This window comes from Mastomys coucha, unplaced genomic scaffold, assembly GCF_008632895.1.
Source record: "Mastomys coucha isolate ucsf_1 unplaced genomic scaffold, UCSF_Mcou_1 pScaffold16, whole genome shotgun sequence".
NCBI lineage: Eukaryota > Metazoa > Chordata > Mammalia > Rodentia > Muridae > Mastomys > Mastomys coucha.
This window is the reverse complement of record NW_022196898.1, coordinates 18,211,856-18,227,967: the sequence shown is the minus strand read 5'-3', so window position 1 is coordinate 18,227,967 and position 16,112 is coordinate 18,211,856. Positions and strand designations below refer to the sequence as shown.

Here is a 16,112-nt window from a genome sequence, read left to right as displayed (position 1 = left end):
TACAGGTAAGAAAATAAAGCATGTGCCAAAACCAAAAATACAAACAAAACAAAACAAAAACACACACAACCCCCCCCCCACAACAACAACCAATAACAAGTCCCCAAACCACCACCAACAAAAAAGAAACTCAAGAGGAATGAAAATAACCCATAAAAGGGGCAGAGGCCCTTCTGTGGCATTCAGAACACCTCTCAAGGTTCTGGACCTGGAGCCACTGAGTCTTGGATCCATTTCCTGTTCTAGTGTCTTCACTGTTAGGAATGCTTTTCTTTCCTGTAATAAATCAACTGTGTATGAGTCTGTGTCTAATTTCTACTTCTGGGGCATAAGAACCTAGAAATCCCACTGGATGCCCACCAACCCCCACAACTACCGTAACACATCCTACAAGTGAATGGTGTTTATTTTCTGAACCCCCAGCATCCTCTCCCCCAGAACAGAGAATTGCACACTATCCCCCACCAGGGCTGTCAATCACTACTTCAGCAGCCAAGGCTCTGGAGTGCCCCTCTTGGACTTAGCCTCCAGCTGAAGCTGGCAGCTGCCTTCACCTACCAACAGCGTTGGGGGAATGTGTTTCAGCAAGAGAAAACATTTCCTGCTGCTGATATTTAAATGCAAAGCTGTCCCGTTCATTTGGGGGTGGATTAAAGGCAATTAAAAAAGGCTAGATTCTAAGAAGAAAGTGCAGTTTAATTTAGTCATCACTTGGGTGGTAACATGCTTCTTTTTTTTGCAGCCAACTGGCTACGGTCCTTTGAAAATGCTTTGAATCTGCCAGGTAGCTCCAGCCAGCACCCACTCTGCACTGCTTAGCCAACTCTTGAGTACTGCCTGCACTGTAGATCAGGGATTCTCTAAGAAAGTAATTTGCACCTGGTTATATAGTCTCCTGTTACCTTCTTACACGGATGTGGGTGTGTGTGTTTAAGGACAAAGAACACTTCGTTTTCCTCTGTACTCCAGTTACATGTAGCATGAAAGTGGTATAAGGCTGACCAGCAAAACCCTTGTCAAATTAACTCAATTGAGTAGAAACAGGGTTTCTGTTTGGTGTCCATATAGTTTTGTGAATAAAGTGGGTCTTTGCCAAATTATTGTGGTTGTTGACAAGTAGAGATGGGTTTCCTTGCTTTGTCTCTGAGCTCAAGTAGGGTTTTTTTTTTCCTCCACTATTATTAAGTTTTCTTCAAGGGTGGAGATAAAAAGGAATACTTTTTTAAAGGTTTCATTCTGCTGTCTCTTTGATCCAACAATATGATCTCAAGGAAATAACTAATCAGAGGCAACACACGGTGTGAGGGTATTCCTTATATTGCTGTTGTGATGAAGAAAATAAGAGAAGACTTAGACTCCAAGGTCATTGTGTACATCAGTAATAACTCTTCTCGTTTGATGCTCGTAATGTGTCACACATTACTCCAGGACCTTCCTAGGCACCCACCTGGTGGCTCCTTACCATCAGTAACTCCAATTACAGGGAACACAACACTCTCTTCCAATCTCAACCCCTTGGGACACACCTCTTAGATGCAATGGCCATCATGCCACTCCCTAAGCCATAAAAAAGAGGCGGGAAGATTCAGAAATTGATATTTGAATTGAGGCATTGTCTTAGTTTGGTTTTCTGTTGCTGTTGCAAACCACCATGACCAAAGCACATTGGGGAGGGAAAGGACACTTCCACACCATAGTCCATCACTGATGGAAGTCAGGACAGGAACTAAAACAGGACAGGAACCTGGTAGCAGGAGCGGATGCAGAGGCCATGGAGGAATGCTGCTTACTGGTTTGCTCTCTATGGCTTACTCACACTGCTTTCTTAGAGAACCCAAGATCACCAGTGTAGGAGTGGCATCATCCACAAGGGCCTGGGCCCCACCCCCCCACCATTGATCACTAATTTAGAAAATGCTTATAGGTTTGCATACAGCCTGATATTGTGGAGTCATTGTCTTCAATGGAGTTTTCCTTCTCTTAGATGACTATGGTTTGTGTCAAGTTGACTACAAGTTGACAAGTTGACATAAATCTAGCCAAATGTAGGTATGTTCACTCTGTATTGAGTATCATAATAGGCACTGGAGATTGACAGATTGCCAATCAGGAAGGACTCTGCCTTCATACAATGGTTCAAAGTAGCAAGTTTATTTAGGCATGGTGATCATAATCCTAGCATGCCAAAGACTGGGACAGGAAGACTGAATGAATTTGAGGGCAACTTCTGCTATATAGAGAGACCATCTCAAGAAAACACAAGACAAAAGAAGAACAACCTTCATGGCTTAGGAGATAATGCAGGTGGGAAAATGCTTACCACGTAAGCATAACTCCTTGAGTTTAACTATAGAAAAAGCTGGACATGGTGCTGGAGAGATGACTAGCAGTTAAGACCACTTACTGTTCTTGTAGGGGACCCAGGATTTTTTCCCAGCACCCACCTGGTGGCTCCTTACCATCAGTAGCTCCAATTACAGGGAACACAACACTCTCTTCCAGTCTCCAAGGACGCTCGGCACACATGTGGTGCACATACATTCATGCAGGCAAAACATTTATCCTGGCACAGTAGCATGTCAGCAATCTTATTGCTGGGTAACTGATATATTTTTCCAAATTTAAATTAAAATCAATTTTTGTTTGTTGTTTGTTTGTTTGTATTTGAGAGAAGGTCTCTCTATGTAACCCTGCAATTTTTTATGTAAACCAGGCTGGTCTTGAGTTCACAGAGATCTGCCTGCCTCTAGTCCTAGTACTAGGATTAAAAGTGGTAGACACTACATCTGGTTAAAATGAAAATTTAAAGAGAAATTTTATTAAATGATTATAAAACTGCTTGGTGGTGGTAGCTCATGCCTTTAATCGTAGCACTTTGGAGGCAGTGGCAGGCAGATCTCTGAGTCTGAGGCCAACCTGCTCTACAGAGAGAGTTCCAGAACAGGTGAGGCTATACAGAGAAATCATGTCCCGGAAACACTCCCTGTCCCGCACCCCTGAAAAAAAAAACCAACCACCACCACCAACAAAAAAACCAAAACTCAAAACAAAACCCAACCAAACAAAAGAACCAAACCAAACCAAACCAAACCAAACCTTACTGCTTTTAGCTTGGGCCTTGTCTCTGCACTGAATGTGATGTGCTAGGGCTAAATTACAGAATAACAAGAGTGTCTCTTGCTGGTGCCTGTTATGATTGAGATGTGAGTTGTCCTCTATAAGTCCCAGTGTTTGAGCACTTGGTCCCTAGCTGGCGGAATTATTTGGGCTGTTTGTGGAACATTTAGGCCTTGGGTCCTAGCTGGAGGACATGAATCCGGTTAGGGTTACATACTGACTCTTTGGGCCCCAGATTACTTCCTGATCTATATTGGGCAGGAGAGGGAGACAGAGAAAATTAAGGTTAAGTTGGAAGAGAAAGGAGTCTCTTACTTTAGAGTCTAGATGAAGGCTTTCCCCAAGTGAAAACCAATGATTCAAACCAAACCTAAGGAAGACCAGAAGAAAGACAACAGCAAGAGACTGCTAAGATGGAAGGAGAAGTCACTCAGGGCTTTCCCCTGGTCAGGTAATTCCAGGCAACCAGGGGAATGTTGAGAGATGGAGAAGTAGTCTTCCACAAGAATGAGACCCCCAAGTGGCTTTCCAATATCAGCTGGTCATCCTGAGATCACACACATACAAATACATGGACTCAGCACATTTTTTTTGTTTATACATATATACATGTATAATTATATATGTATACACACACATTACACATGTGTGTGTGTATAAAAAGAAAAATAGGTCATGGATTTAAAAGAGAGAGGACAGGAAGACAAAATAATGTAATTATACCTGCTTCAAAGGTTGCCCACACAGAGATTGTATGCCCTTTTACATAGAGATATTTTTAAATAAGAATATTAAAATAGTAATGAACTATATTTAAGACCTGAGAACATATGACATTGGAATATGACCTTACTCCTTTTCCAAATATGAGTCTGAAATCTTTTGGGAAGCTCATAAACAAGACCATAAACTTTGTTTACAATGAAAGCATATCAGCTCAGGTACAACCCTTGGGGACTAGATTTATTCTTCTCTCTTGTATTCAAAGTACATAATCTCATCTAATTTCCTTAGCAAGCCTTTGAGATGTATCTTCGGAAACCAACCAAATTGTGAGTGTTAAATGTGACTCACTTGAAAACACACACCCATGCTTGGGTATGTGCTCCCGTTTTTCTAAATGCCTCTTTATTACCTAGCACCTACATTTATATTAAAATCACTTCTGAACAAACTCCAAGTTGCTTCAAACTCACTTGTTCTAAAGTTATTTTCTGTGACAAAGAATCTTGTTTGTGCCAATGGCTCTTGGCACACTGCCTCTGTTCAGTGTCCCATGATAAGTAACTGACACATAGTCTGACTTCTGGAGTGCTTTTCTTGCTATGATGAACCCTCCCTCCCTGAACCATGAATCAATGCAAATATTTTACCTCTTAAGTTGCTATGAGGGCTAAAGCTGTGTTTTAAATTTTAATTACTGTGATTAAGAGATCTGTAAAATAACAATGCCTCTAAACTACAAGTCCCACTTGCCTAAGGACAGATAAACCTGTAAATCCTACTAGCCCAAGGACAGATAACTTCCTGGAATGCTGGGGGCTTCTTCATGTAAGATAACAAGCCACGAGTTTTCCTTCTGTTTGCAAGGCTGGCTATCCCAGCTGCACAGAAAGTGATCACATGTAAGTGGGAGGTAAGTAGGCAAGAAGTATGTCAGGATGTATGCTTATCCCCGATTGGACAAAAGTTGGGAGTACACTACCTTGTGGCTTTTGCCTTTATAAGCACCAGACTAATGCAACTTGGGGCCATTCTCTAGGAATCCTGGGTATGGACCTGGCCAGTGTCTATATCCTGACCAGAACTTAAAAAAATATTGCTTCAGATTTGGCTAAAAAATTCTGGCAGTGTTCTTATTCTTACCTGGTGGGATTAACATTGCTTCTGTCAGTTACAAGCAAAGAAACCAAAGACCAAGGAGATTGGTTGTAACATTATTAGGTAACAACACGACCTTATAGTAATTAGAAGAAAGGGAGGAAAAAAAACCAATGTGACTGTAGATAAACGAATAAACGGGCTGGAGAGATGGCTCAGTGGTTAAGAGGACTGACTGCTCTTCCAGAGGTCCTGAGTTCAATTCCCAGCAACCACATGGTGGCTCACAACCATCTGTAACAGGATCGGATGCCCTCTTCCAGTGTGTCTGAAGACAGTAACAGTGTACTCATGCATAAAGTAAATAAATAAATCTTTAAAAAACAAACAAACAAATGATCAAACAGATTAAGGGTTTCCTACTAAAACATAATAATGTAAACTAGAATGTACTTAATAGAAATAGGTTGGCTTAACTTATTTAATATTCTAATATGCTTATTGGCTGTTAGGTGCTAGAAATGTTGGGTATCTTCCTTGGAGAGCATCTGGCATCCATCTGGTACCAACTTTTGCCAGACTCAAAGAGACACTTTGCTGGAGATAGCAGAGCTATTTGCACTGGACTATCCAAGCTGTTTGGAGTCCAGACGGTGACATCACGTGCCACGGAACTATGGGGTTTGATGTTTGCTCTGCTGGATTTTGGTCTTGCTTTGGTCAGTTTTTCCTTGCTATGCTCCATTAAACTTCTTTGGAATTGGACCTGTTTAATTCTGTGCCATTGCATTTTGGAAGTGTGTGACTTCTTTCTTTCTTTTTATTTTTTTTATTGTATTTTATTGTACAGGAGCCCACAGTTAAGAGGTTGCCTTGAGTTGAATGTTGCTGTAACTGTGAGAAGCTATTGGGACTTTTCAAGTTGAAAGAAATGTATTTTAAATTATAAGATGGCCATAAGTCTACAAAGACCAGGAGTGGGATATTATAATTTGATGTCAACTGTCTCCCACAGACTCATGTGTTTGAATGCTTAGGCCCTAGCTGGTAGGGAAGTTTTGGGAGGTTGTGGAAGCTTTAGGTATATGGCCTAACTTAAATACATAGGACATTTTAGGGAGGCATCTTAGGGAGGCATCTATCCCAGTCTTACTTCTGGCATGAGGGCCCTCTATTTCTCTCTAATTCCTGATCTGAAGAGACATGGGGAGGCCATAGCACATGTTCTCACTATCATGAAGTCACGATGCCTTCCCCACCACAATGGGATGTACTCCATCTGACTGTGAGCCACATAAATCCTTCCCCATGTAAGTTGCTTCTGTTAAGTGTATTGTTACAGTCATGAGAAAATTAACCAGCGCAACTATAGTATAGTATGTCATATATACCAGAAAATAAAAAAAGTATAAAAATAAAGTTAACGTCAATGTGAGTCAGGTACTAATAAATCCTTTGATGGATACATAACTTTTAGATATTGTGGTAAGATGAATTTGTAATTTATTTTATGTATGATTTATTTGTTCATTTTTTTTTTCAGGACAAGAGCTCACTATGTAGCTCTGGGTATTCTGGAACTACTATGTAGTCTACACTGGCCTTGAACTCACAGATATCCACCTCTCTGCCTCCCAAGTACTGAGATTAAAGGAGTAATGTCTATTATTTCTTTACTTTTATTCTTAATATTATCCTAAAGGATATCATAGTTGTTTGGCCTTAATGCACATTTACACTTTTCTTTTTTTTTTGTATAAAAGGATTTTGGAAGGCCAACTGCTGTATCTTTTTGTGGCTTTTAGTTTCTTTGGTTCAGAGTCTGACTTACTTTTGATAATCGGGTCAGATGGAGCTATTAATGCCACATTAACCTAAGCCCCTTCTCCAGCTTCTAGAATCTTGTCAGTCAGTTGTCACTTCTTTTTCTTTTTTTTTTAAAGATTTATTTATTTATTATATGTAAGTACACTGTAGCTGTCTTCAGACGCACCAGAAGAGGGCGTCAGAACTCATTACGGGTGGTTATGAGCCACCATGTGGTTGCTGGGATTTGAACTCATGACCTTCTGAAGAGCAGTCGGTGCTCTTACCCGCTGAGCCATCTCACCAGCCCCCAGTTGCCACTTCTTTTAGACCAAAGAAAAAAAAAAAAAAAAAAAAAAAAAAAAAAAAAAAAAAAAAAAAAAGCAAAATTAGCAATCTCAAACTCTGGCCCAGAAACGCCTGCTAAATAGTTGTCAATATCCCTTGACTTCCTTTTTCTTCAAGCAATTTCGGAAGCTTCAGTTGTATTTCTGTAAAGGTTTGCACCTGGGCAGTGGCACAGGGCTTTTACGAGGCTGGCTATTAGCAGGGCTCTCAGTGGAGCTGAGCAGAGAGAGGCTACAGGGAGCCCTGTTTTATAGTACAGTAAGGTTAGCCATTTACTGTCTCCATAAGCTATTTCACTTGCAATAAAGGTCAATGGGCCTTTTTAGGGAGGGGGGCTAGACCCCTGTCTCAAACTGCCATCTGCAACAGTCAAAATGACAGACTTTTCTGGAAAGAGATAGGTTGCTTATTTACCAGGGAGAGTGGTTTACTCTGACCAGCTGACGGCAAAGGCTATCAGAATTCACTGACTTCAGTGCAGAATTCCTTAGTCTTAAGCGGCTTGAACTTGACTGCAAAGCTAAGAAGGTACGGCAGATGATAGATCTGGTTGTTATATTGATATGTGAACTCTGCCAAGAAAGGTAACATTTCTGTACCTGGAACTCTCTCTGCCTAGATTTTCAGGAAGCTGATGGTCCAAACGCCTGTGCTTTGAAGACAATGGAGAGGCAATGTACAACACAGATGAGTGGTTCCATTCACAATTACTTTATCTTTTTGCTCGAATTATAGGACCCCGCCACTACTCCCAGCTTCTTTGGCAGAGGGAACTGAATCCAGGGCTTCAGGATGCCAACTGAGTTGTATTTCCAGTCTGTTAGCTTTTTTAAAAAAGAGTTTTACTTTATTTTTAATTATGTGCATATGTGATTATATGCACATAAGTGCAGGTGCCAGAGAAAGCCAGGGCAGCAGATACCCCTGGTTGCAGGCAGCCCTAAACCACCTGACATGGATGCTTGGAAGAGTTTGGGTCTTCTCTGAGTAGTGTATGCTTTTAACCTCTGAGCCATCCCTTGGCCCTCTCCCATCCTTTAATTATTTAAGAATGAAATAATAATGAGTGGGCACTTGTCTAAACACAGTGGTGTTTGATATTTCCAAAAGAAAAATTGAAGATTTAATTATTTTTATTTATGTGCACATGTGTGTGTCCAGGTGCCTATAGAGTGCGGAAGGGGACACGAGATGTCCTGGAGCTGGAATGACAGGCGATTGTGCTTACTGAACAACAAGAGTTCCAGACCACTGTACTGTCTGCTTCTCAATTACAGGAATTTTGAAAACCTACTTGCTCCTTCGATTCTATAATGCAATTTTTAAAAATTATAAGAGATGTAAAGGATATAATATGATAGATGGCCTTTGTTAAGTATTGTTTTTTTTTTTAATTTTTTTTTAAGAATAGTGTTATTTATTCAAATAAGAACTAAGAACTAATTCCTGTCCTAACAGCTAAGGCTGGGTTGGGTTCCTTTTTCGGCTCTTTTTCCTCCCCTCTTCCTTTCTCCTCCCACACCCATTTTTCTTGTTATTGCTGGTTGAATGTTAATAACTTTGAGACAACAGAGATAAAAAAATAAATGGAAGCAGGGCTAGCTGGAGAAGAGTTGAGATCCCCTCGTCCACACCAGGCCATCAAGTGACTGAGCAATACTTTCCTTGAACAAGCAGTTAGACTTCTAAGTTTGTAAGTGGAGTTTCAGGCTGAACGCCCCGTCCCCAGTGTTCCCAACAAGCTAGGTCCAGGAAACCACCCGAAGCTCTGATTAAACATATAGGTAAGTGTGGGAAAAAAACCAGGAGGCTGGAGATTTCAGCAACACTTGTGAAGAGGAAATAATTAAAAGGGCTCTGATGACCCTGAGTCTGATGTCAGTGTTCTGATTTGAGCATTAGGGGAAGACTTGGGGCAGGGGCAAGGGACATGTGTAAATGAGTCCCTGGTCAAGGCATGATCAGGCACATCATATTCTTTATTGGAGTCCTTTAAGGTGATACCAATCTTGGTCCTTTCGAGATGATTCCTTATGCTTCAGGGTGTTGCCTCACTTTCTAGGATAATCTCCTCTGGATGGATCTATACCCAAAGGGCTTTATTCTTGGAAACCAAGGTGACTGAAGGTTGACAATAGGGGCTTATCTTGTGCTTTCAGCTTTGTGGGTCAGTGGTGTACCATATATGGAGTTTCTAGCAGGGTATGGCTGCGTGTACCTCTAGTCTTACCATTTGGAGACGAGAAGGCTTGAAGAACTGGAGTTCAAGGTCATCCTTGACTTTGTAGTGAGTTGGAGTCCAGAATAGGCTACAAGAAACATAGTTTCCAAAAAATCTACACACTACTACTACTATTAATAAGTAAAGACAGAACAAAAGCAGCTTCTATATGCTTGCTATGCTGTGCTGGCAATTGTAAGGCAGGTCTCATCATCCTGACTAGTGTATCACTGCTGATCAAAGCCGTGTGGGGATTGTATAACATTTGATAAGTATATTAGGAATAAATAATTTAAAATTAAAAAAAATGTACTCAATGCAAACAGAAATCTTGTCCATGGCAATAGGAATGAAGGCAGTTCCTGTCACGTCACTGGGCTCTCCCAGAGTTTCATGCATGAAGTGATCTATAATAACATTTGAAAACAATCTATCAACTGCCAACTGAATCCCATTTCAATGTTACTGAAGGCAAAGATTTAGTAACCACTTGTCTTGCACAGGAATGTGGTACCCAGACATTAAGGCCATTCATTTTGTTAATATCCTTGTCAACCTTTAAATTAATATTATTTCAGATTATCCTTACTTTTTTTTTTTTTGGCTTGAATCTCAGGGTACTTGATTGGATCTCAGGGTACTTTGCGCACCAGTACAGATCACCATCACAAGATGCTGGAAGAATTCTGTTGGGAAAGGATGCTGGGATGGGGGTTTTTCAGGTAGAACATATCACATGAGATATGGACTTTAATTTATTTAATACTATATGTGTTTGTGGATCTTTGAAAGCTTCTATGAATGGATGTCCAGACTAATTATACCCCCAATGAGGACACTGCTCTAGGGAAGAGGGGTCAAAAGTCAGGAGGCAGAGCTATTGGGTTAGGAGCTCCTAAGGCTGGGCTGGGTTCCTTTCCTGGCTCCCCTCAATTTCAACTCCCACACCCACTTCTCTCTCTCTTGCTTTCTGAATGCTAATAACCAAGACAACAGCAATGAAAATTGGAAGCAGGACAGGTTGGAGCCTTGGAGAAGAGCTCATGATAAGCTCCTAACTCAGTCCTCTTCGGATCATAGACTTTTCCTGAAACCCTTGGCCTTAGACCTTTCCAGAAATTCTTGACCTATCTTTTCCTGTCCTTACTTCTGCCTCTCACTAGCTCACAGAAAAAAGGGCTCATGGTAAAAAACAAGATTTGGAATACATAAAAAGTCACTCTATTTATTTATTTACTTATTTACTTATTTATTTATTTATTTATTTATATCGCTTTACAGCTTGATCACAGCCCCCTCCCTCCTCTCTTTCTAGTCCCGCTCTTATAAATCCTTCCTTCCATTGCCCCCCTGCTTCTCCTTAGAGAAGAGGAGGCCTCTTGGGTACCATTCCACTCTGGGGCATCTAGTCCCAGCAGGACTAGGCACATCTTCTCCCATTGAGGTGCAATCAGGCAGTCCAGGTAGGGGGAAGGGGATACAATCTCAGGGAACAGAGACCAAGACAGTCCCTGTTTCACTCGTTAAAGGAATCACATGAATCAAGCTGCACATTTGCTACCAATGTGTAGGGCGTCTAGGTCTAGCTCCTGCATGCTCCCTGGGGCTCTGTGAGTCCCCACCGTCCCAGGTTAGCTGACTCTGGGGTCTTCTTACATTGTCTAGGCAACCAATGACTGCCCCAACTTGAGACCCAACCCATGTGAGATAGACAACCCCTGACACTATTAATGATACTCTGCTATGCTTAAAGACAGGAATCTAGCATAACTGTCTCCTGAGAGGCTTCATCTAGCAGCTGATAGAGGCAGATGCAGAGACCCACAGCCAAACCTCAGGCAGAGTCTGGGAAATCTTGTGGAATAGTGAGGTATAAAAGTGAGTAAGTCAGAGAGGTCAAGGCGTCATTTTAAATCAATGAGAAAACTATGCTGACTCCACCAGAAAGACCTGGGTCAATGACATAAACAGGCAGTTCCCAAGAGATGAACTTTCAATAGGTCAATCCCATAGAAAATGTTAAAAAAAAAATCACTCTGAGATCATGGAGATGTCACTTAAGACAACAAATAACATTTGGAAAAGCAAATTAGAAAAATCGCCATTTAGTGGTGGTTGGCTGGAGAATATAGGGTTCAGTAAATATAGGGAGAGATTGGGCGGCATACTTAAGAGTCTTAGGGCATGCAGACTTGAGCTGGCAACCCCAAGCCTCAGAAGTCTCCTGATGAGGAAAACAGTGTGCAAAGAAGACATAGCCTCGGACCTCATCACAGTGTGAGCTTCAGTCCAGGTTCTTTAGGTTGCGAGTACACTTGAAATGCCTCCTTCCTATTCTATTGTACCGGTTCTCTTGGTTTCGATTCTTAATCAGTTTAGACGAATGGCTTGTGTGCCAGTAGACTGACTTTGCCCAATTAGCTATTGTTTATCTGAAAGGAGAAATGCGATGTGATGGATATGATTCATCTTTTACGATTCACATGTAAAAGACAGGATGTGAGATAGGTCTATCATATATATCTACAGTGGGGGACAATGGAACTGATTTAAAAGTTCAATCTTGAATATGAAATAAAGTCCATGCAATGAAGATGGTATATATCTCACTCATTCATCCATTTATTTGTTTGTTTATTTCTGGATACAGCCTTACTATGTATCTCTGGCTGTCCTGGAAGTTGCTTTGTAGACAGGCTGGCTCACAGATATCTACCTGCCTTGACTCCCATTAAAAATATGCAATACAATAAGGACCTAAAATGTTCTTGAAGAAGACAAATGATGTGGAAATAGGTTCATGTTGAGAAGAGAGAATTGCAAAAGAGACTATGCAATTTACTTTCACATTTTTAACATGCTCACAAAGAGAAAAATCTTACATAGAACATCGTGGTAAAGATAGCTGGATGAAGGAATAATTGGTTATTTTAATTGTCTAGTCCTTCTGAAATTGTTTCTTTCTAAATGAATTACAATGAACATTTGAAAGCATTTAACAATTAAAAAAAAAGACCCCAAGATTCAGGACATGTTTGGCTTTAAGATTAAAGGGTACCTTTTATTAAAGATTAAAGTAGAGCCAAATTCTTGGTGGAGAGATGTTGGTCTGGGACTCAGGCAAGAAGCTACACACACTAGCCCAGTCCCTGAGCAGAAAGCAAGCACGTGGCAGGCTTGCCATGGTGGCAAGATAAATGAATGCTGTAAGCAGGGGAGAAGGACATAGCCACCTATCTTTTCCTTAGCTGTCCACTTTTCTCTGAGAGCATTCAAGTCCTTTGGCTGAATTTATTGAATCTGTGTGTCCTAGGGAAGAGTATGGGATTCAGCCATGAAGAACCTAACCGGTAACTGGTTCACTAGTTATCTTAATGAAGCTAGAGGCTTCTTGAGCTACAGTAAGATGGAGATACTAACAAGTTATTTGCTTCTTCATATGTTTGTATGAATTGCAAACATGTATACTATATGGATCTCCTCTATCTATCTATCTATCTATCTATCTATCTATCTATCTATCTACAAAAGATTTGTATATTACAATTGCCAGAAGTATGTGTGTGTGTATATACATAGATACATGCGTGTGTATATACACATATATACATATTTGTACATATAGATATGTGCATATACATATATACATATACACATCTATATTTACATATATGCATGTATATGTATATGCACACACACATATACATATATATACACACATATATATGTGTATATATATACATATATGTATATATATACACACACACACATACATGTGTGTGTGTGCTTGGCCCATAGTGAGTAGCATTGTTGGGAGGTGTGGCCTTGTTGGAGGAGGTGTGTCACTGTGGGGATGGGCTTTGAGACCCTCCTCCTAGATGCTGGGAAGACAGTCTTCTCCTGGTTCCCCTTGGAACAGATGTAAAACTCTCGGCTCTTTCTCTAGCTACCATGCTCCTCACCTTGATTATAATGGACTAAACCTCTGAACTTTCAAGCCAGCCCCAATTGTTGTCTTTTGTAAGGGTTGCCTTGGCTATGGTTTCTCTTTACAGCAGTGGAAACCCTAACTAAGACAAAGCCTAAACTAAACCCTTGATTTGGCCTTGGCTCAGTCTCAATGAAACGGTAGATCACCGGACTTCTTGGGAAAGTCTGGGAGTCTGGATGACCTGGGAGTTCTGAGAAGTGTTCACCATGAATCTTCTCCACAAGTAGGAAAGAAAAGGTTGAAGAATATGCATTCCTGGTGAAAACAGGAGCCCCATAAACGAGAAATGTCTCTGAGAGACAAGCCATGAAAAAAGGTCTTATTTATATTCAATCAGTTGCTACAGCTTTTTAGAACATAATAAAGCATAGCTCTTTTTTAAGTGCTCACTGAGACATCTTCAAGATATTGAAATTTAAACAATAAATGTGAACATTAAGCCCAAAGTCTGTGATTAACACAAAACTCATAAACTATATTATGCAGGAAATTGTATTTGTTTTCTTGGCTATACAAACTGTACTTGGGGCTGGAGAGATGGCTGAGTGCTTAGGAGCCCTGGCTGCTCTTCTAGAGGACCTGGGTTCCATTCTCAGCACCCACAAGGCAGCTCACAACTGTCTGTAACTCCTGTTCCAAGAGATCTGACATCCTCGTTCAAACATGCATGCAGGCAAAACACTGATGTACATAAAATAAAAATAAATAAGTTTAAAAAAGAAATTGTATTTGTTTCTCTGCATTCTGGAGAGGGTTGGCCCACCCGACGGTTATTGCTCTGCCCAGGTGAATCGATCCCCTCCATGCTCCATCCACACTGGATGATGGCATCTTTCTTTAGGACAGTGTTTTGCCTCTACCTTTCTTCAGATCACCAGAAACAAAGTGGGCTTCTGAAAGATTCCATGTCAAACACCATGAAGTCTGACTGAGTTCTTTCTCACACAGCCACACCAGGCAGCATCTAGGGAATGGCAGAAGCACTGAGAGAAGAAAGACAACTATTTTATCACCTCATGTGTTCTTTTTGTTGTTCTATTCCCATAGATGGTTTCTCTGCATAGTCCTGGCTGCCCTGAAGCTCGATCTATAGATCAGGCTGGCCCGATCTACACAGAGATCTGCCTGCCTCTGTCTGGGTCTAAAGATGTGCTCTAACACTGCCAGGCTACCTCAAATGTTCTCACAATGGTATTGTACGCATCACTATTGCCTTTGAATGCAGGTTTTACTGCTTTGATCATGGTATGGAACTATACAAAAGGCTATTTATTCATAAGGTCAGGGGATGTGGGCTTGAGGTACACTTGCTTCTTGTCCTGAAGTGCACTCTGTCAGTTACTGCTGTATTTTCTCAACTTCCACATTTATGGCTGGCACACAACTATCTTTTAATTGGAATGTATTACTGATGCTATGATTTGACTATGTCCACTCCAAAACTCATGTTAAAACTTAATCCCCATAATGAGATACTAAAAGAGATGATCGGAAGGAACCTTGGAGGAATGATAAGAGTTCTGCTCTTAGCTGATTAATGGATTAATAGGTCAATAGGTTGTTTTCAAAGAGAGTCTTATAATAACTTTAGTGAGCCTAGGTCACTCGTCAACTCCTTCCTTGCCCCCTCAAGACTCTGCCAACAAGAAAACCATCACCAGATGTGGCCTCTTGACCTTGGGCCAGAAGTATGAGCCAAAATAATCAGTAACTCTCTGTTATTAGGAACAGAAATGGACTAAGACAGCCATCATTAAACATTTCAAATGATTTTTGTGTAAAGACACAGAATAGTGGATAAAATGGTTTACTGTCCTGTCTATATTCTATCTACTGCCATGACTCCAGGTAATGGTCACTTAAAATTGTTGGTTCTAGAGATAGACATGCCGCTATGACTTAAGTTTACTTTGATCAGTCAATCATTGGCACTGAAGTGAAATTTGTCAGGTGATACTTTCTCTGTCTTGCCCCATCAGCTGATGAGGCCTTGAACTGTCAGGGCTGCACTGGGAATTTTTATAGCAACATTTCTGCCGCCAGCTTTGTGGGGCCAGGGGGTGGGCACGGGGGGGGCAGTGGCATCTTTGACTTGTTGCTCTTGCTATGTTGGTGGCTAGTGTGGGTGTAATGGGGTACAGCTCTGGAGTCAACAGAATTGGCAGCAATGCTTCCTAACATCCTCCAGCGTTCCTTCTCACTCGTTGTGGGGTGTGGGTCCTTCTGATTTCCCCCCATCGGCTAGGCTGAGGTGCGCTCTGAGCTTCCTCAGCTGGCTCCTCCTTGCTCTTCTGGCAGCCCAGCCTCAGCTTGTTTTAAGCACCTCATTTCCTGTGCTGAAGGGTTTTGCCCTCTGTGCTTAAAATAGAGCAATTCCTGTCATCTGTAACGGAACCATAGTCCACGGGGAAGAGCAGAGAGCTGACAACATCTGGTCCCTGCTTTGGTCATGAAGATAGTGACTTGGGAGGAGCAGGAGGCTCTTGGGTGGCATCGTCTTCCTCGTACCTTTCTGTGCTCCCAAAATAGAGGCTATTTGTCAGCTGCCACTTTGCTCACTGTACTTCAAACGTTTGTTTTGACAGACATCTGATTTCCCTTAATTATTTTGCCTTCGTGCCCTATATTGAATTGAGTTCCCACAGGTTCTAATTCAATCTTGGTTGAAAATAAAATTTTATTTACCATTTTATTTCTTAAGTTTCCAGGGCTGGAGAGACAGCTCAATAGTTAAGAACACTTCTAGAGCCGGGCGGTGGTGGCGCACGCCTTTAATCCCAGCACTTGGGAGGCAGAGGCAGGTGGATT

The 16,112-nt window shown here is 41.3% G+C and overlaps 1 protein-coding gene across 2 annotated transcripts in view; it reads right to left on the bottom strand.

The window, feature by feature from the left end:
- LOC116092976 (IQCJ-SCHIP1 readthrough transcript protein) overlaps nucleotides 1–16,112 on the bottom strand; it is a 764,408-nt gene that overhangs the window by 151,679 nt on the left and 596,617 nt on the right. The window lies entirely within an intron of this gene.